We start from the raw sequence: 22,574 nt of genomic DNA on the forward strand, positions 1-22,574 counted from the left end.
AATTGGCTGGGCTACCATCGGGTACAGCAGGTGGTGGATTGCAGGACAACCTCTACGATCAGTTGTAAACAATAAGCTGCCAAAAGGAGGTGCTCTAAAACGGCAAGTATATCTGAGGAAGTCTTTGCGACCTGTCTATTGGATACCGCCAGCTAAATGGCCATACTCCCACTACACCCAGAAAAAAGTGCCTTCGAAACTAAAGGGAAAATTTTTCATCAATATAGTTTATCCATTTTATTTCCATTAAGGAAAATTTTTGTGAGAAATAATAAAATTTACTCGTTTCAGTAAAAAAATCCTATACTGTAAGCAGTTAGGAATAGTTCATTAACTAGAATAAGGCATGGAATTTTACTCATACTATTTTCTTCGCTGGGTATAAGAATTTACTACTGAACAAGAAAATTTTATTCACCGATAACAAAGCATTCGTAAAAATAAACAAAAACCGAACTAAAACCAAGTTTCCTCAAAATTAGTAAAATTTCTTATAAAATGATAATTGCGACTTCCTTTATAATAGAAAGTTTTTCACACATACGAACAACACTTGGCATAGAAAAATATTTTAGTTCATTCCAATCAAAACTATGCAATCCAATCAAAACTTAAGGAAACACACTTGTTAGAATATAGGAAATTTTCCTATATTTCTATTGTCTACCTGTAATCGATACCTGTCATCGCAATCGATGTGTTTGCGCGTGGGTTGTTTTTTTAGTTGGAATCGCGTTGTTGTGGTATACGGAAAGATTGTTAAAAAATAATATTGTAAAATAATATAATAAATAACAAATAAAATATATAAAATATTTATTATTTTAAATTAGTGAGAAAAATTTTCATTTTTTGAAAATAAATCTATCAATGTTCGTGATAGTGTATAAAGAAAGAAAACACCAGCAGAATAACAACCCTTTAATTTGTCTTCATTTTGGAATCTTCAATTATCAGGTAATATTCAGTGACGCTAACCTTTTGTAACAAAAATGGTTTATGATTTTTTTTATATTTGTAGGTATTGAAATTGTAAAAGGAGGACAAAATCGTTAGGCAGCAACTTATTAAAAGTGAAAAGTACAAGAAGAAGAAAAAGTGCGTTTTACAGTTGATAATATCACATGGAAATTGGAAACCGCGGAATAATAAACTAATATTTCAAGGAGATTCGATGCTGTTGATTCTTAATAAATATATTCAATATATTAATAAAACATGTCTTTTATTGAAGATAAAAATATAAATAAATAAAATTGTATTTAAAAACGAAGGTAAGCAGTTCTAATGATGAAGTAAAAGTTTTACCACAAATGTGTAAGATTTGTCCAAATGAATGAAAAAATTTCAATAAAATCATTCCATATATGAATTCAAATTAGTTAAATTTTTTCATTCTGTAGTATAGTGGTATATAAATATAGGAAAATGTTAACAAATATGTGGAATGCATTATTCCTAATTTCTACGAAAATCACATCGTTCAAACAAATAAAAATGTCTTTGGCGCTATACGAAGTTCAACTTTCTTCACAATGAGTTCATTTTAACTTAAAGAAGGGGTCACTTTTTTCTGGGTGTAGGGTGCCCTATAGATAGATGCAGTAAGGAGAATTAGGGAGAGTGGTTGACTCCCTAATCAAACACGTAGAATATAGGAATGACATTGACACGGAATTACGAATATGCACTAAGAATTGAACTATGGATCGTAATAGAACAAACGACAGTTGCGATATTCTGTTAACTGAGTACCTGGCAGTGACATCTTAGTTGAATGGCTTTCAAGATAAAGTCACAACTGTCCCCGCACCACTAAACCCCTGGCAGGGCTTGGAGAATGTTCTGTGCCACGTAACCATTACGTTGGCAATGTAGATTTTGCTGATACGAAATCCAAATTAGTGTCCGACCTGGCTCTGAATACATGTACCCGGAATTTTTCTTTTTTAAATGTATTACATTTTTATGTTTTATTAAATTTTTTCCTAAACTAAAACTGTTACTATTAATAATAATTGTAATATTTTGTAACCTATCAAATTTTTAACACAGATTGATCCGATACTAGCTTTAAGAATTTATTCTTGTTGTGTTGGTATGAAATAAACAAAATTTAAATTGAAATTGTGAGGTTTTGTATGAACCCCAGCGAGGACCTCACTGCTTGCATAGTGACCCTCGGGCTGACTTCAAAGGACAACAACACCATCGGACACCGATAACGGCTCCAAGTTGGGACCCACACCGAATGAATACTATGAAAAGCAATTCAACTGATGGGAGATGAGGAAATAGGAAGTTAGCATGAATCAGTAGAAACAGCTCTAGGATAATGCGGGAGCCATCATGATGCATGATGTTAGCATGCCCGCCTTGCATACACAAGGTCGTGGGTTCGATTCCTGCTTCGACCGAACACCAAAAATTTTTCAACGGTGGATTAGCCCACCTCAGTAATGCTGGTGACATTTCTGAGGGTTTCAAAGCTTCTCTAAGTGGTTTCACTGCAATGTGGAACGCCGTTCGGACTCGGCTATAAAAGGGAGGTCCCTTGTCATTGAGTTTAACATGGAATCAGGCAGCACTCAGTGATTAGAGAGAAGTTCACCTCTGTGGTATCACAATAGACTGAATAGTCTAAGTGAGCCTAATATATCGGGCTGCCACCTAACCTAACCTAACCATGGGGTCTTAGAGCAATATTTCGATGTGTTACAAACGGAATGACAAAGTTAATATACCCGCATCCTATGGTGGGCGGCTAATTGATTTTTAGAAGCATTTATAACAGACGGAGTAACTAAGTTACTTGGAAAAAAATGAGATAGACAAAAATAATTTTATATTTTAAGTGGATTTTTTGTGTATGATATTTATATTAGATATAAAAAATGGGTCTGTTATGTTTTTGTTTTACTTAATAAATACAATTTTATTTGTAATTGAAACTCAAATGTGACTGTTTTTATTTGTCCCGACAAATCGCGGAATGTATGGCACAAAGTCCAGGATTTCGGCAACCATCATCTGGCATCCCTACGTCCAGCAAAGGCAAACCCAGGAATCAGGCTTAAAAAGAGCTCAAATTCCATTAAATTAAATAGTACTCGTTTCTCAGAACTTAAATTTAAGGCTATATAGGTCCCTAAAATATTTCATTTAAAGAAGCCGCATATGTGACTCCAAATCAATAACAAAATCCTTAAAGGAATGTAAAAATTTCTAAATCCAACCAAATTTCTTTTTTACAATTAGGTTAGGTTAGGTTATGTGACAGCCCGATGTATCAGGCTCACTTAGACTATTCAGTCCATTGTGATACCACAGTGGTGAACTTCTCTCCTCTTTACAATTAAATCAAATTGAAATTAAGTACAATAATTATAAATTCATATAAAATAAATTTATTTTAAATTATTTTTTAATTTATATTGAATTAATTTAAAATTAAATAAATTGAATCCAAGTGTATCTATAAATATTATGAAATTATCCATGTAATCCAAACATCGATTTGCATATACGAACAATTAAAAAAAACCAAAACAGTGCCATTGGTTTTATTTACATCCAGTTTCCATTGCTAAGCAATATCTGTATTTGTTATTTATTTCAAGTAAAACATTTTACATATGAGCCCATTTGAAATGTGAAGAAAATCTACATACTTGCCCGTAACAATATCTATGGTTAATATTTTGAATGCCAAAGTTAACCAAGTTAAATGGACAAAACCTATGGTCATTTAGCAGGCTACCTAAAGCAACAGACCGACCATACCACCACCACTAACGAGTTGCTTCAGTTGGTCGTTGTTTTTTTCTCTCTAGACAATATCAAAGACCAACTCGAAAAAACACTTGCACCCAATACTGGACAATAAAGTTCGTTTTTTTTTCGAAATTTTGAATGAATTGCACAGCTTGTGAATTTTTATTAACAGACAACAAAATAAAATGTCAAAGTAAAAAAAAATTAAACCTAAAGGAAAAACTAGGGGGACCTAAGGAAAAAATGCCTATAAAAACGTCTTAATTCTTATTCTAATTTAATAGAAGAGAAGGTATTAATACAGAATGGGATAAACTAAATGTTTATAGAGTGGCTGATATGCATTGCAACAAACTTTGACATCGGCAATTGGTACCGTAATAATTCGATGTGAAGGGTATATAAGATTCGCCTTTTCCGAACTTTCGGATCCATGTAAATTTTTTTTGGGTGTATAATCTCTTGGCACATTTTTAGCAACTTGCAAACTATCATAATGTACAACCGACAATATTTAAATAATTCCGTATATTGAATTCTTGCATGTTATGCTAAAATATTTCAAAGTTTTAATTACAGAATTGTGTCCATTCACAATAATTACATCTAATTTGTTTCATGAGCGTAATTATGATGGAGATCGTGATTTCGAATAACGAGATTTATATGTATATAAATATATTAACCCGACAAATGCTTGTTCTAGTAATATTTTATGGGCTTCAAATTAATTTTATCTATTAAACATTTTTTTTAGAATTAAAATATCATAAACATTTGTATAAATAAACCTAAAGGGAAATATACCATTCTTTCCTAGCTAATATTTGTCCATAATAAATCATTTGAATTTCAGTTTAAAACACGTATGTATTCACAGTGTGTTAATAAATATTTTAAAGAAAATAATATTTTTAAGAAAAGTCAATCAAAATATTGTCTCTTAAAAACAAACTAACCTAAATTAAATTTACTTAGGACACGAACAATTCTATACATTTTCACAAAACTAAGTCGCAATTAAACCAATGAGATGGAAAAAAGTTTCTTGACTTCTTGGCTGCGTATGTTTTCTAAAATATTGATTTGAACTCTATTTATTTTTTTCAAGTAAACAAAAAAAGACACTAAAACGTGCCATATGGTTGGTTATATACTTTCTGGTTATATAAACTTTCTGCAAATAGAAATTGTGCTACAATTAAAATTCATTTGCGTATGAAAAACAACTGTCCCAATAAAATTAAGTATTTCTTTTATTCAGACCAAAAAGTTTGCCAAAATATATTTTCTTAGAACTCACACGTAAAAAAATAATTTCCTTCCAAATGAAATCATTTGGAAATTAGAACCAAAAACCTAAATGAAGTTGGACCCCATAAAATTGTAACACAACAACACCAATTTTTTTGGGAAGTAACTTTATAATTTTGGGGCTTATTTGCCTTATGAAAATAAACCCCAATATTTCAAGTGAAAATGAACTCAATTTAATTTTGGGAAATTATGTTCATGGTTAGCCGCAGTTTGCAGAATTATACCAAAATTAGAAGATTTTTACTGTTTTATAGATTGGTAGCATTCTTTATTTTGGCAAATTTTGCAAAATAGTACCCTCCGACTAAGATATACTTCATAAATTTTCTATAGAAATAAAATTTGGTCAAAATTTTCTACAGAAATACAATTTTTCCTATAGAAATAAAATTTTGACAAAATTATCTATAGAAATAAAATTTTTATACAAATACAATTTTGGCAAAATTTACTATAGAAATAAAATTTTTACAAAATTTTCTATAGAAATAAAATTTTTACACAATTTTTTATGGAATAACAATTTTGACAAAATTTCCTATAGAACTAAAATTTTTGCAAATTTTTGTTAGAAATAAAATTTTAATAAAATTTTCTATAGAAATAAAATTTCGACAATATTTTCTATAGAAATAAAATTTTGATAAAATTTTCGTAAGAAATAAAATTTTGACAAAATTTTCTACAGAAATAAAATTTTGATAAAATTTTCGTTAGAAATAAAATTTTGACAAAATTTTCTATCGAAATAAAATTTTGACAAAATTTTCTATAGAAATAAAATTTTGACAAAATTTGCTATACAAATAAAATTTTGACAATATTTTCTATAGAAATAACATTTTGACAAAGTTTTCTGTAGAAATAAAATTTTGATAAAATTTTCGTTAGAAATAAAATTTTGACAAAATTTTCTATAAAAATACAATTTTAACAAAATTTTCTATAAAAATACAATTTTGAGAAAATTTTCTATACAAATAACATTTTGATAAAGTTTTCGTTGGAAAAAAAATTTTGATAAAATTTTCGTTAGAAATAAAATTTTGACAAAATTTTCTATAGAAATACGATTTTGACAAAATTTTCTATAGAAATTCAATTATGATGAATTTTCTATAGAAAAACAATTTTTAATAAAATTTTTTATAGAACTAAAATTTTAAGCAAATTTTCAATAGAAAAAATATTTCCTAAAATTTTCTATAGAAATACACCAATTTTTTTTTTCGAAGTAACTTTATAATTTTGGGGCTTATTTGCCTTATGAAAATAAACCCCAATGTTTCAAATGAAAATGACCTCAATTTCCTTTTGGGAACTTTGATCACGGTTAGCCGCAGATAGTAGAATTATACCAAAATTGTAAGATTTTTACTGTTTTATAGATTGGTAGAATTCTTGATGTTTTGGCAGATTTTGTAAAATAGTACTCTCCGACTAAGAGGTACTTCATAGATTTTCTATAGAAATAATATTTTGATAAAATTTTTCCTAGAGCAACAACATTTTGACAACATTTGCTATAAAATAAAATTTTTACAACATTTTCTATAGAAATAAAATTTTGACAAATTTTTCTATAGAAATAAAATTTTAACGAAATTTTCTTTCTATAGAAATAAAATTTTAACAATTTTTTTTATATTATATGTTAGCCTGATACCGAAACAGGCAATTGACTTCCAAATGCATTATATCTAATTATACAATTATTTTTCGAGCTTTATGGACAGATATATGTTCCTTAATCTATATCTGTCCATAAAGCTCGAAAAATAATTGTATAATTAGACAAAATTTTTTATATAAATAAAATTTTGACAATATTTTCTATGGAAATAAAATTTTGATAAAATTTTCGTTAGAAATAAAATTTTGACAAAATTTTCTATAGAAAGAAAATTTTCAGAAAATTTTCTATAGATATAAAATTTTAATAAATTTTCTATAGAAATAAAATATTGACCAACTTTTCTGTAGAAATAAAATTTCGGAAAATTTTCTGTATAAATAAAATTCTAACAAATTTTTCTATAGAAATAAAATATTAAGAACATTTTGTATAGAAATAAAATTTTGATAAAATTTTCGTTAGAAATAAAATTTTGACAAAATTTTCTATAAAAATACAATTTTAACAAAATTTTCTATAAAAATACAATTTTAACATAATTTTTTATAGAAATAAAATTTTAACCAAATTTTGTATAGAAATAAAATTTTATCTAAATTGTCTATAGAAGTAAAATATTTACAAAATTTTCTATAGAAATAAAAATTTGACAAAATTTTCTATAGAAATAAAAATTTGACAAATTTTTCTATAGAAATAAAATTTTGACAAAATTTTCTTTAGAAATATAATTTTGACAAAATTTTCTTTAGAAATATAATTTTGACAAAATTTTCTTTAGAATTCAAATATGGACAATATTGGATGTAGAAATAAAATTTTGACAAAATTTTCTATAGAAATATAATTTTCACAAAATTTTCTTTAGAAATCAAATTTTGACAAAATTGGATGTAGAAATAAAATTTTGACAAAATTGGCTGTAGAAATAAAATTTTCAAATTGCATTCATCATCTGTGATGCACATTCGAGACAGTTTGTTGTACTAAGTAGCCTATCATTACCAGTTTTTATGATGTTTGCAAATTTTGCAAAATAGGTTTTTATTGGTTTGGTTTTATTTTGGTAAATTTTTCTCCAAATTTTGGTAGATTATTTTTGATTTTTGGGGGTCAAGCTTAAAATCGAAGTTTGTAAGTCGAAATAAGATCCAGATATTATCTAACGAGAATCGTCAAAATTTCTATTTATGTAGCTCAAGGACATCAGGCATTTCCTTGACTTTATTAATTTCTTGCGTACTTTAGTTAAATGGACTAAAAAAGGAACCAAATATGCAAAAATTATATTTCTGTAGAAAAGTTTCTGAAAATTTTATTTCTCTAGAAAATGTTCTCAAAATTTTATTTGTATAGAAAATTTTCTCAAAATTTTATTTCTAAAGAGAAATTTCTGAAAATTTTATTTCTATAGAAAATTTTCTCAAAATTTTATTTCTATAAAAAATTTTCTGAAATAAAGTTTTTATTGGTTTGGTATTTTTTTTTTTTTTTTGTAAATTTTTTTCCAAAGTTTGGTAGATTATTTTTGATTTTTGGGGGTCAAGCTCAAAATCGAAGTTTGTAGGTCGAAATAATATCCAGATATTATCTAACGACAATCGTCAAAATTTCTATTTATGTAGCTCAAGGACATCAGGCATTTCCTTGACTTTATTAAGTTTTTGCGTACTTTAGTTAAAAAAGGAACAAAATATGCAAAAATTTTATTTCTGTAGAAAATTTTCTGAAAATTTTATTTTTCTAGAAAATTTTCTCAAAATTTTATTTTTATAGAAAATTTTCTCAAAATTTTATTTCTATAGAAAATTTTCTCAAAAATTTATTTTTATAGAGAAATTTCTGAAAATTTTATTTCTAATGAGAAGTTTCTGAAAATTTCATTTCTATAGAAAAATTTCTGCAATTTTTTTTATAGAAAATTGTTTAAAAAAATTTTCCTATATAGAGAAATTTCTGAAAATTTTATTTCTATAGAAAATTTTCTCAAAATTTTATTTCTATAAAATATTTTCTGAAAATTTTATTTCTATAGAAAATTTTCTGAAAATTTTATTTCTATAGAAAATTTTCTGAAAATTTTATTTTTATAGAAAATTTTCTGAAAATTTTATTTCTATAGAAAATTTTCTGAAAATTTTATTTCTATAGAAAATTTTCTGAAAATTTTATTTCTATAGAAAATTTTCTCAAAATTTTATTTCTATAGAAATTTTTCTGAAAATTTTATTTCTATAGAAAATTTTCTGAAAATTTTATTTCTATAGACAATTTTCTGAAAATTTTATTTCTGTAGAAAATTTTCTGAAAATTTTATTTCTATAGAAAATTTTCTGAAAATTTTATTTCTATAGACAATTTTCTGAAAATTTTATTTCTATAGACAATTTTCTGAAAATTTTATTTCTATAGACAATTTTCTGAAAATTTTATTTCTGTAGAAAAATATCGTCAAGAGATTGTTTTTATAGAAAATTTTATCTCTATGGAAAATTTTTGAAAATTTTATTTCCATAGAAATTTTTCTCAAAAATTTATTTCTATAGAAATTTTTCTGAAAATTTTATTTCTATAGAAAATTTTCTGAAAATTGTATTTCTATAGAAATTTTTCTGAAAATTTTATTTCTGTAGAAAAATATCGTCAAAAGATTATTTTTATAGAAAATTTTCTGAAATTTTTATCTCTATGGAAAATTTTTTGAAAATTTTATTTCTATAGAAATTTTGCTCAAAACTTTATTTCTATTAAAAATTTTCTGAAAATTTTATTTCTATAGAAAATTTTCTGAACATTTTATTTCTATAGAAAATTTTTTGAAAATTTGATCTCTATGGAAAATTTTATGAAAAGTTTATTTCTATAGAATTTTTTTCTCAAAATTTTATTTCGATATAAAATTATCTAAAAATTTTACTTCTATATAAAATTTTATTTCCATAGAAAATTTTATAACCATTTTATTTCTATAAATTTCTAAACATTTAATTTCTATAGAAAATTTTCTCAAACTTTTATTTCTATAGAAAATTTTCTGAAAATTTTAATTGCAAAAAATTTTCTGAAAATTTTGTAAAATTTAATTTCTTAAAATTTTTAAAGTTTACCAAAAATTCGCTTATCTTGAACTTCGTGTGGCTTGAAAGTCATTTTTCCAATTTTGAATTCCATTTTTTCCCTTAAAACTACGAAAATTTCTTCAGCATGTGAAAATAATAATTATCTCTAATAATTTTTTTAATATTCTTTAATTAACCCACATTTTCTAAAATTGGCCAAAAATCTCCCCCCCCCCCACTAGCTCCGCCAATGGCAATCATAATAATCGATTAGTTTGATGAGAAAGTAGTATTTGTGTCATCAGAAGTTTTTATGCTTTAAAGGTAAATATTGTTCTTTTCTGATAATTCGAATATTTGTAAGCACATTACAGGCATGAAACAAACCTCAATAGGCCTATATTAAATTCAATTCGGAATATATGTCACCACATCACATAAAACTCATTAGAGTTTTTGTAAGAACAAATTTTTATGTTTTTATTAAATGGCGCGTAGGCTTACGAAATTGTTCATAATTTGTTGAATTAACATTTTTTGTATATAAAAAAATTAATTACAATGCCTGCAACGGAATACTGCACCAAGCATTCTTTAACACTTTGGTCAAAAACCTGTCCGTTAGCCTGATGGCTTTAGCCTCCTTTGTGTGAAGTTTATTGTTAAGAAATCCATTCTGTTCGAAGATATAATTTTTTTTTATTATTACAAAAAAGAAAAAAAATCTTTTGACAACGCACATACTTTGGCGAATGTCTGGTCTGCAGTTACATTTAAGCCAAAGAACTTGATAGCCTTGTAAAGATCTGTATTTTATATTTTTTTTCTTCATCTTAAACAGTCTTGCGAAAAAGATTTGCATAGAAAATGTAAATAACTTCAAGAATGTGGTATTTGATTATTAAATGATGAAATCAATGAATTCAAATATAAAATATAAACGTCAATAAAAAAACAATTTGCAATTATGATTTGAAAAACCATCCCATTTCAATGGCTATAGTGGACAATTGGACATTGCTGGCTATTAAGCAACTGATTGTTGGAAATATCGAAAACATAATTTAATCACCTCAATGGTATGGAACTTTACTTAATTCATGGTCTTTTGACATCAAAAGAGAATGTATAATAGATTCAAGTGGATTTCAGATTGATGTCTCACTGAGATATGGCTCAAGAAAATGGGCTAGAAATCCAGCGAAACGAGGGCAAGTAGATGAAATGAATGACTGGTTAGCAAAAACCTCTTGTATCATCTCACCAGCCTATATGGCTTCAAGGGATACAAAAATCGAACATCAACTGTACGACTCATGTACTTTTATCAAAGACAAAATCGAAAAGTCGGAGCTGACTTTTTGTTATGTTCAATAGAAATAAAATTTTCATAAAATTTTCTATAGACAAAATTTTCATAAAATTTTCTATAGACAAATTTTTCATAAAATTTTCGATAGAAATAAAAATTTCAGAAAATTTTCTATAGAAATAAAATTTTTCAAAAATTTTCTATAATAATAAAATTTTCAGTAAATTTTCTATAAAAATAAAATTTTGAGAAATTTTTTATAGAAATAAAAGATTTACAAAATTTAGAAAAATTTCAGAAAATTTTCTGTGGAACTAAATTTTCAGCAACTTTTCTATAGAAAAAAATTTTCAGAAAATGTTCTATAGAACATTTCAGAAAAATTTTCAGAAAACTTACTCCATAAGGAAAGTTTTCAGAAAATTTTATATAGAAATTAAATATTCAGAAAATTTTCTATAGAAATAGTATTTCAGAAAATAAAAAATGTAAAGAAATAAAATTTTGAAAAAATTTTCTATAGAAATAAGATTTTGGTAAAATTTTCTGCATAAATAAAATTTTTGCAGAAAAATCTATAGAAACAGACTTTTCAGAAAACTTTCTACAGAAATAAAATTTTCAGAAAATTTTCTATAGATATAAAATTTTCAGAAAACTTTCTATAGAAATAAAATTTTCAGAAAATTTTCTATAGAAATAAAATTTTCAGAAAATTTTCTATAGAAAACAAAATTTTGACGATATATTTTCAATAGAAATAAAATTTTGACAATATTTTCTATAGAAATTAAATTTTGAATAATTTTTCTATAGAAATAAAATTTTCAATAAAAATAAAATTTTGACAAAATTTTCTATAGAAATAAAATTTTCAATAGAAATAAAATTTTGAAAAAAAATTTCTGTGGAAATTAAATATTCTGAAAATTTAATTTCTATAGAAAATATTGTCAAAATTTTGTTTTCTATTGAAAGTTTTCTGAAAACTTTTTTTCTGTAGAAAATTTTCCGAAAATTTTATTTCTATAGAAAAATTTTATTTCTATAGAAAATTTTATTTCTATTGAAAGTTTTCTGAAAAGTATATTTCTATAGATTTTTCTGCAAAAATGTTATTTCTGTAGAAAATCTTACTAAAATCTTATTTCTAAATCTTCAGCAATTTATTCAATAGAAAGAAATAAAAATTTCAGAAAATTTTCTATAGAAATAGAATTTTCAGAAAATTTTTTAGAAATTTTCAATAGAAAACAAAATTTTGACGATGTTTTCTACAAAAATAAAATTTTGACTATATTTTCTATAGAAATAAAATTTTGACAAAATTTTCTATAGAAATAAAATTTTCAGAAAATTTTCAACAGAAATACAATTTTGAAAAAAAAATTTTATGGAAATTAAATATTCTGAAAATTTAATTTTTATAGAAAATATCGTCAAAATTTTGTTTTCTATTGAAAGTTTTCTGAAAACTTTATTTCTATAGAAAATTTTCTGAAAATTTTATTTCTATAGAAAATTTTAGTTCTATATTTCTATAGATTTTTCTGCAAAAATTTTATTTCTGTAGAAAATTTTACCAAAATCTTATTGCTAAATTTTCAAAAATTTATTCAATAGAAAGAAATAAAGTTTACAGAAAATTTTCTATAGAAATAGAATTTTCAAAAAATTTTCTATGGAAGTAAAATTTTCAGAAAATTTTCTACAGAAATAAAATTTTCAGAAAATTTTCTATAGAAATAGAATTTTCAGAAAATTTTTTATAGAAATAAAAGTCAGACAAAATTTTTTTTATAGAAATAAAATTTTAACAAACTTTTATTTCTATAGAGAATTTTCTGAAAATTTTATTGCTATAGAAAATTTTCTGAAAATTTTGATTTCTATTGAAAGTTTTCTGAAAACTTTATTTCTATAGAAAATTTTCTGAAAATTTTATTTCTATAGAAAATTTTCTGAAAAGTTTATTTCTAAAGATTTTTCTGCAAAAATTTTATTTATGTAGAAAATTTTAACACAATCTTATTTCTATAGAAAATTTTCTCAAAATTTTGTTTCTTTACACTTTTTTTATTTTCTGGAATTCTATTTCTATAAAAAATTTTTTTCTGAATATTTAATTTCTATAGGAAATATTCTGAAAAATTTCCTTATGGAGTAAATTTTCTGGAGTATGTTATTTCTGAAAATGTTATTTCTATAGAACATATTCTGAAAATTTTATTTCTATAGAAAAGTTGCTAAAAATTTAGTTCCATAGAAAATTTTCAGATTTTTTTCTAAATTTTTTAAACCTTTTATTTCTATATAAAATTTTTTCAAAATTTTATTTTTATAGAAAATTTTCTCAAAATTTTTATTTCTATAGAAAATTTTGTCAAAATTTTTATATCTATAGAAAAAATTTTGTCAAAATTTTATTTCTATAAAAAAATTTTTCAAAATTTTATTTCTGTAGAAAATTTTGTCAAATTTTTACTTATATAAACAATTTTCTGAAAATTTTATTTCTACAGCAATTTCAAAAAGTCAGCCCTCACTTTTCGATTTTGACTTTGATAAAAGTACATGAGTCGTACAGTTGATGTTCGATTTTTGTATCCTTTGAAGCCATATAGGCTGGGGAGATGATACAAGAGCTTTTTGCTAACCAGTCATTCATTTCGTCTACTTGCCCTTGTTTCGCTGGATTTCTAGCCTATTTACTTTCCATAGAAATAAAATTGTCAGAAAATTTTCTATAGAAATAGAATTTTAACCCTCCGATGAGTGACAGTTCTGAACTTCACGGCCGTGTGAAAAGGTCCCTTCGGACCTTTTTTGTAAATCATGTTTTTTTTCATATATTTTTTTTTTTTTTTTGATTTTTTGTTTTTATTGTTAATAACTAAATTCTATATACAAAAATATTTTTTCATTTTTTTTTAATTTTTTTTTTGCTTGAATTTTCTTTTGAATATAAAATAAATTTATCAAAAAATTTTCTTTAGACATAGAATTTTCAGAAAATTTTTTATAGAAATAAAATTTTCGATGGAAATAAAATTTTCTATAAACATTAAATGTTGACAACATTTTTTATAGAAATAAAATTTATATAAAATATATTTTTTTAGAATATCAAATAACTTGAATTTAGCTATTTTTTATTTGTTTTAAATCATATCCATTTAAAAAGATCAAATTATTCAATTAAACTTATTCTCAATTAATTATTAAATAATTTATCCTAATTTTGTCTATATTGAATGTCGTCTATAAATTGCAAACACTTGCATGCAATTTTTGTTATTTTTTTTTTTAACAAAAACATATATTTTATTACTAATCACTGCTTACATCATAGTTTTACTTTGATTTTGAGAGGAAAATGTCTCAATCGCGTGTTGAAGTATTGTATGGCCATCATGCAAGACAACAAACTCTTCGATTTGCGAAACGATATAAAAAAAAATACCTTTACTCCCAACTGGCCCACTAAACCAAACAAACAAACACAGACTTATGTAAAAACACCAAAACTAAATTAAAAACGAGGAAAAAGCGTCATAAGCGGAAAACGTGAAATATGCCAAAATAAAATAAAAATTGGATTAAAAAAAAAAGATTTTTAGTAGTGGAAGAAAAAAAATAAAAATTCACAAATGCTTATATGACACAGCAAGTGAAGAGAAAAAGCGGAAGTTTTTTTTTGTATTTTGCTTACCTGACAACTTTTGAGGCTACTAAGCCTCAGCTACTTAAATGGCTTTGAAATTCATAAAATCGAATTGAATTTCGAGTTTATTTTAAAGTTTTCACAGTTTGGGGTAGTTTTTTTTTTATGTCAGTCTCATCCATATAATTTTGTTTCTGGTTCAGCAAAGAAAAGAGAATATTTAAAACGTTACGTTTGAATACAAATCTTTGCAAAAAGGCATGAAAATATTAGGAAAATAAAACTTGAATATATACACCACTCTAGAGACATATTGAAAATAAAAACCAAAAACTAAAAATATTTTTTTAGCGACAACCCTTTTGATGGGTTCCATAACAAAAATTTATTGAAATCTGAGATGTTATACAACTTGATTTATTGAACAAAAAAATCGCCATATTGTATGAAAGAATTTGCTAAAAGTATGTCTATAAGGAAACGATCGCTCTCTCTCTCTTTTTCTCTCTCTTAGAATACAAGCCAGCAAACAAACCAAACTTTGATAAATTGAAAAAAATATGACAATATCACATGCCGCCAGACTTGTACATATTTTTTTGATGTATAATAAATAATATTTGTATGTACATATGACACCAGAAACGTGAAAATTAGTTTGAGTTCCCTACTTCTCATCGCTTGGATACATTTGAGGCCTTTTTAATAGGTTTGCCAAAGGCACAGTGGGAGATTTAAAAACTAAGCTAGAAGAAATCGAAGAAAAATTATCAATTTGGAATCTCACATAAAAGAAATTAAACAATAACCCAATTGGAAATCTGATGAATTTATTGTATCTTGGATGGGACTGATATGCTCTTACATTGAAAAAAAAATATATATAATTAATTAAATCCTTACATTCCCCATAAAGGCCATAGCCAATTTTGTTCATCACTCCCCTTTTGTAGCAACAAAAAATTAATTTCATTTCTTTAAAAAAATTTTGTTAATTTTTTTCATTCTCCCACTGTGGGAAAATTAATACCATTCCATGGCTTGTTTTGTTTTCCTCTTGCCTTGTTATATCTTTTTTTGATTTCACACTTCGCACTTAAGTTACAGACAGCAGTTATTTGAACGCCATCAAACTTAGGCAGCAAAAAACAAGACGATATATTTGTATGAATAATTTATTTTTTTGCATTGTTTGGATATTATTTTTCCCTTATGGTTTCTATTTGCAACAAATACAATTTTTCATTGGACCAAAAAAATTTAAAATAAAAATTTCTCTTTGTATACCGATATCTATATTATATATGGGTATATTATTTGTTATTGTGAGTCTCATTTTCTTCAAAGGTTAAAATGTAAAATGTGCCGGCTTTCAAAATCCAAACTATAAACTAAAATAATGGCATAATTCAATTCAATTTTATTTTATAAACTGCATCCTTAAATATAAACAATAATACTTATTACTAACAGCTGATTCTTTATTCCTATAAATAACAGCTGATCAAAAACTTACTATTTTTATACAAAAAATTTTATTTCAATAGAAAATTTTATCAAAATTTCATTTCTATAGAAAATTTTGTCAACATTTTATTTCTATAGAAAATTTTGTTAAAAGTTGATTTCTAACGAAAATCAAGTAAAAAATTTTATTTATATAGAAAATTTTGTCAAAATTTTATTTCTATAGAAAATTTTGTTAAAACTTTATTTCTATAGAAAATTTTGTTAAAACTTTATTTCTAACGAACATCAAGTAAAAAATTTTATTTATATAGAAAATTTTGTCAAAATTTTATTTCTATAGAAAATTTTGTCAAAATTTTATTTCTATAGAAAATTTTGTCAAAATTTTATTTCTATAGAAAATTTTGTCAAAATTTAATTTCTATAAAAAATTTTACCAACATTTTATTTTTATAGAAAAATTTGTAAAAATTTTATTTCTATAGAAAATTTTGTTAAAACTTTATTTCTAACGAAAATCAAGTAAAAAAATGATATTTGTATAGAAAATTTTGCCAAAATTTTATTTCTATATGAAATTTTGTCAAAATTTTATTTCTAAAGAAAATTTTGTCAACATTTTATTTCTATAGAAAATTTTGTCAACACTTTATTTCTATAGAAAGTTTTTTCAAAACCTTATTTCCATAGAAAATTTTATCAAAACTTTATTTTTGTAGAAAATTTTATCAAAATTTGATTTCTATAGAAAATTTTGTCAAAATTTTATTTCTATAGAAAATATTGTCAAAGTCTTATTTCTACATAAAATTTTATAAAAATTTTATTTCTAAAGAAAATTTCGTCAAAATTTTATTTCTGTAGAAAATTTTGTCAACACTTGTTCTATAGAAAGTTTTTTTAAAATTTTATTTCTATAGAAAATTTTATCAAATCTTTATTTTTGTAGAAAATGTTGTGAAAGTTTTATTTCTATAAAATTTTTGACAAAATTTTCATTCTATAGAAAGTTTTTTAAAATTTTATTTCTATAGAAAATTTTATCAAAACTTTATTTCTGTAGAAAATTTTATCAAAATTTTATTTCTAAAGAAAATTTTGTAAAAATTTTATTTCTATAGAAAATTTTGTCAAAATTTTATTTCTATATAAAATTTTATCAAAATTTTATTTCTAAAGAAAATTTTGTCAACACTTTATTTCTATAGAAAGTTTTTTCAAAATTTTATTTCTATAGAAAATTTTATCAAAACTTTATTTCTGTAGAAAATGTTATCAAAATTTTATTTCGTTATGGTTGTTTTTTTGATCTCAGCTTAAAGCCATGCATTGACTAAACTACAAGTGTAGCTTAACCAACAGAGGAAAAGTATGCTTGTCAAATTTATTTGGGCAAAACCCAATAGACTGCAAGATGGTTGGATGTACAGCTGTTTCGGAATTACCACATTCCTCATCAGCATCCTCTACTTGGGTAATTCACTCAACCCAAAGTGAACTACACTTGAACCTCCCGAAAAAAAAATTATTTCTATAGAAAATTTTGTCAAAATTTTATTTCTATAAAAAATTTTGTCAAATTTTATTTTATTTTTATGGAAATTTCTATGGAAAATTTTTATAGAAAAATTTGTCAAAATTGTATTTCCATAGAAAATTTTTGTCAACATTTTATTTCAATAGAAAATTTTGTCAAAATTTTATTTCTATAGAAAATTTTATCAAAATTTTATTTCTATAGCAAGTTTTTTCAAAACTTTATTTCTATAGAAAATTTTATCAAAACTTTAGTTCTGTAGATAATTTTATCAAAATTTTATTTCTATAGAAAATTTTGTCAACACTTGTTCTATAGAAAGTTTTTTCAAAATTTTTTTTCTATAGAAAATTTTATCAAATCTTTATTTTTGTAGAAAATGTGAAAGTTTTATTTCTATAGAAAATTTTGTCAAAATTTTATTTCTATAGAAAATTTTGTTAAAATTTTATTTTATTTCTACGGAAATTTCTATGGAAAATTTTTATAGAAAATTTTGTCAAAATTGTATTTCCATAGAAAAGTTTGTCATCATTTTATTTCTATAGAAATTTTGTCAAAATTTTATTTCTATAAAAAATTTTGTCAAAATTTTATTTCTATAGAAAATTTTGTCAAAATTTTATTTATATAGAAAATTTTGTTTATTTCTATAGAAAGTTTTTAAAAATTTTATTTCCAAAGGAAATTTTGTCAAAATTGTATTTCTATGTACAATTTTGTTAAAAAGTTTATTTCTATGGAAAATTTTGTCAAAATTTTATTTCTATAGAAAATTTTGTCAAAATTGTATTTCTTTTTTGTCAAAATTTTATATCTGCAGAAAATTTTGTCACAGTATTATTTTTATAGAAAATTTTGTCAAAATTTTGTTGCAAAAATGTTGTTTTCTTGCCAAACACATACGTGCTTACATAATTTCCGAGAAAATAACATGGTTGCGAGAAATATGTAACATTTTCCCCGTCCAATAATAACATTTTGCTCTTGAAACACGTTTGAGGTGACCATATTGCTTTTCAGCGTATACGATTTATTAGTTGATGCTAGTTAAGTTTTGGCAAATATGAGAAAGTTTTCCTTATTTATATTATTTTTCTCTTGATGGCATAAACTAAAAATGAGAACAAAAATTAAAAAAAAAACGAAAATTAATAATTTTACTACATTTGAAATAGAGATAAAATAGTTCATATTTTTTTTTTTAATGGGTAAGGTGTACATAAATTGTAATTAAAATTTTCTAAAATGAGTAAATTATGGAGGCTGTTTTGAATTTCTTATAGCGCCAAAGCCATATTAAAATTTTAATTAACTCCCTTTTAATTCATGGAATTATTATGTGTTGAGAAAGTTTCCTTGACTTTGTCTCGATTTCATTGAAAATTTTAAGGAAGGTTGAAGGGGGCGACTAGACAAAGATCCGCTACTTTATTTTTCGACATTTGGTCAGAGAGTTGGACCTCCCTTTTGCCCGACTTTTTTACAGTGCTAAACTTAAAATTCTCCGATATACTGGCAATTTATACCTGCGCTATATTATGAAATTTATATGGGGTACAGGGGAAAAATAAAAAGGGCCTCCCCTCCGATATACTGGAAATTTATACCTGCGCTATGTTATGAAATTTTGTATGGGGTGCTGGGGAAAAATAAAAAGGGCCTCCCCATGCCGTGTTTTTGCAAATTGGGCATATGATTTGCTTGAAATTTTCAGGGGGTGAAGTCTACATAAAGATACGCTACATCATTTTGCGATATTTGGTTGGGGAGGGGAACCACTCCTAAAATTGAAAAAAAAAACTACACTTTTCAAGTTTACACTGAAAAAACAGTGAACCCACCAGGAAGAAAAATTTGGGTTAATTTTAGAAAATTTTAAATATTTGTAGAAAATTTTAACTAAACAGTATAACAAACGCTGGCATCATGCCGATGTCATAAAAATAAGTAAATATTTTTCGACAAATTCAAAAAAATTTATTAGACATAATTAAGTTTTTTCACTTGTTAAAGAAAACTTTGTAGTTTGAAGGAAAAAATTTGAGTTCAAAATTGCAAGAATGTCTTTAGTGACATACGAAGTTCATGATGAACGCATTTGTAATAAAATTTACAAATTTAATTTGTGTATATTTTTTTCTCGCTTTTAGTTAATTCAACTAGCGTACACAAAAAATTATTAGAGTAGAGTAGACTTTCTCCAAACATAATAATTCCATGAACTAAAATAAAGTTAAATTGGCTTTAGTGAAATAGAGAGTTCACTTTTTTTTTGAGTGTACTTGAAATTTACAGAGAACGTGGGGGGCGGGTTATGCAGTTAATATGGGGGACCTAATTTTTGGATATTTGGACTGGGAGGGGACCTTCTCCTTTTCTCACACTTTTAAAATTGAAGGAAAGTCTCAGATTTTCTTAAAAGTTTCAGGGAAATACCTACTTCTGTATTTGTCGATATTTGATCGAAGAAAGTGACGTCCCTTTAAAACAATAGGGAAAAAATCTAGGTCGTGTTACGCTAGTGTCTAATACAATTTCTTGAATTTCTCAAAAAATATGTACTTATTTTTGTGAAATCCGTAATATATCTTAGTTAAACTTTTCTAAAATTAACCAAAATTTTCCTTCCTGGTGAGTTCACTTTGTTTTTGAGTGTATTGAGAATTAATTCCTGCAGAAGGCTGTTGTTTTATGCTATCCATGATAAAGCGTTCATAATATTCGATTCTGTTGTTGTGTTTTATTTGTATTTATTGAGAAGTAATAAAATTTTCGTTTGTTTCGAACTACCCTATTATGTCATAATGCATAACATACATACATTGTATATAATACACTACATAATTATTTCACATTCATCCACTGAAACTGATGCAGCATAAAATTAAGACAAATTGATATTATAATGGAACCCATAAATTGTTTTTTTTTTTGTTATTTAAACAATTCGATTTGCACTATTTTTTAAGCGAGGTCACAGAAAAAAAGAAAAAAAAAACTGTTGACACAATGTGTGTTAATTAATTTTTTTTCTTCTTTAGTATCTTCCATTCCAGCGTAAGATGTCATCTAGAGAGTGACTCCATGAAATGAGATCAAGAACAAAATAATGTAAACAAACTCATCAGTAATATGTATATGCGTCATATTAAATCACAATGCAATTGCAATATTAACGGTTAAATGCAACAAAATAAAGAGAGAACTAGAACTAACCAAATGAGAGCTTAAACAAAAATAAAACAACAAACCACAAATCATCACTGATACTTAGAGGTCATAATAAAGATGACACACAAACATGCAGCTGATAGATTGAGAACATATGAAATGAAATACAAAACAATAACAACGGTAATATGATTCCATTATGTGAAGTTCTTTTACTCTCTTTTGACCCCTTAATAAATGGTGAGAGAATATCAATCTAAACAATAAAACCAATCTTTAGAGTCATGGCATAACCCCCCATAACAATCCCCATCACCTTTGGCTAAGCCACACACAAATCACACACACATACACTCACTCATATATACAATGTTTTGTATATATTTCTCTTGTGTTCTTTTTCTTTATAAACAACATGCATTTAATAATAACTGTTTAATCAGCTGTTCTAATTTGTTCGGACAGCATGGAATCACTCATATTTCATGTCAAACAAGAACCACCGCACAACACATAAATACACACAAACAACAACAAATTAATTTGCATTAATTATTGTGGACAGCTAGCTAAGGTAGAGATCTGAAAGCCATAAACCTCTAATACCGGCACCATATTCTAACATCAAACTTGGGTTATAGGTGCAAACATAACTAATAACTTGTATAGGAATTTTTTTGCTCTATTATAATTTTTTCTTTGAGAAAAAAATCACCTTTTTCTTGTAGCTATATTATTTACTCTTTTTCGTTTAGATTTTGCACTGCAAAATTTCTTTTTAGTTAAATATTTCTCAAATATATTTTTCTAGTTTTCACTTTAACACTTTTTTCAAAATTGCTAAAATATTTATATTTTTTGCAATTAATTTATGTTGTTATTATTTTTTGTAATATTTTCCGTATGTGTTTTTTTTATATTTTTTAACAAAATTGCATTTCTTTACGTTTTTTTTATCCGTTTATCCGAAATAACATAAATCTAAAGAAACCAAATCCATCCGTTCCGAAACAACCGTTCGCTTTGAAACTCGTTTTAAAACTGAATTTTTTTTAATCACTCAAGCTTAGCAGAGTGTCAAACTATTTCTCTGCTTTGAGTGGCCAGAGTTGCCATCGGAAAGAGGCTAAAACTGCTTTAATTAATGATTGTTTGAAAGGGGTGAAGTTAGGTAGCATATATAAATATTTACTTTACAATATAACACAATATTTATTTACTGGGGAATTATCTTAAGTCATGAGTAAGATTTTAGTATAGATCGTAAAAATAAATTAGTTTGTATTTGAAATTTAATGGCGAGTGGCATTTTTTTCAGATTTTTAGGTACTGTACTACATTGACTGTATAAAACTAATATTTGACGAAACACCTAAAACTACAGCATACTTTAAGGCACCACAAATATCATTAAGGATGGTGGTTAATTATTGTAAATAAACATAGTGCTGCCAAGTCGGCGAAATTATTTGTATTATTATACCCTCGAACTGAGAATGAAACCTCCAAATCGCGCCGCAGACCATTTTGTGCCAGTCGACGCTGCCGCCGAATATGTCAACTCAAATTTAGCCGCCAATTAATCACAAATATTCATTTAAAGCATCAAAATATATTACTAATTGTTTTAT

At 25.1% G+C, this 22,574-nt stretch overlaps 1 protein-coding gene across 2 annotated transcripts in view; it reads right to left on the bottom strand.

Annotated features, from left to right (window-relative positions):
* The window catches only part of LOC142230083 (uncharacterized), a 301,427-nt gene extending 279,630 nt beyond the window's left edge, over positions 1 to 21,797 (bottom strand). For both annotated transcript variants that reach the window (XM_075300716.1, XM_075300710.1), the window contains exon 1: positions 21,659 to 21,797. The gene's annotated coding sequence lies outside the window, so the exon portion shown is untranslated. The remainder of the gene's footprint in view (positions 1 to 21,658) is intronic.
* Between the last annotated feature and the right edge of the window lie 777 nt (positions 21,798 to 22,574).

This window comes from Haematobia irritans, chromosome 3 (genome assembly GCF_050003625.1).
Source record: "Haematobia irritans isolate KBUSLIRL chromosome 3, ASM5000362v1, whole genome shotgun sequence".
Taxonomy (NCBI): Eukaryota; Metazoa; Arthropoda; class Insecta; order Diptera; family Muscidae; genus Haematobia; species Haematobia irritans.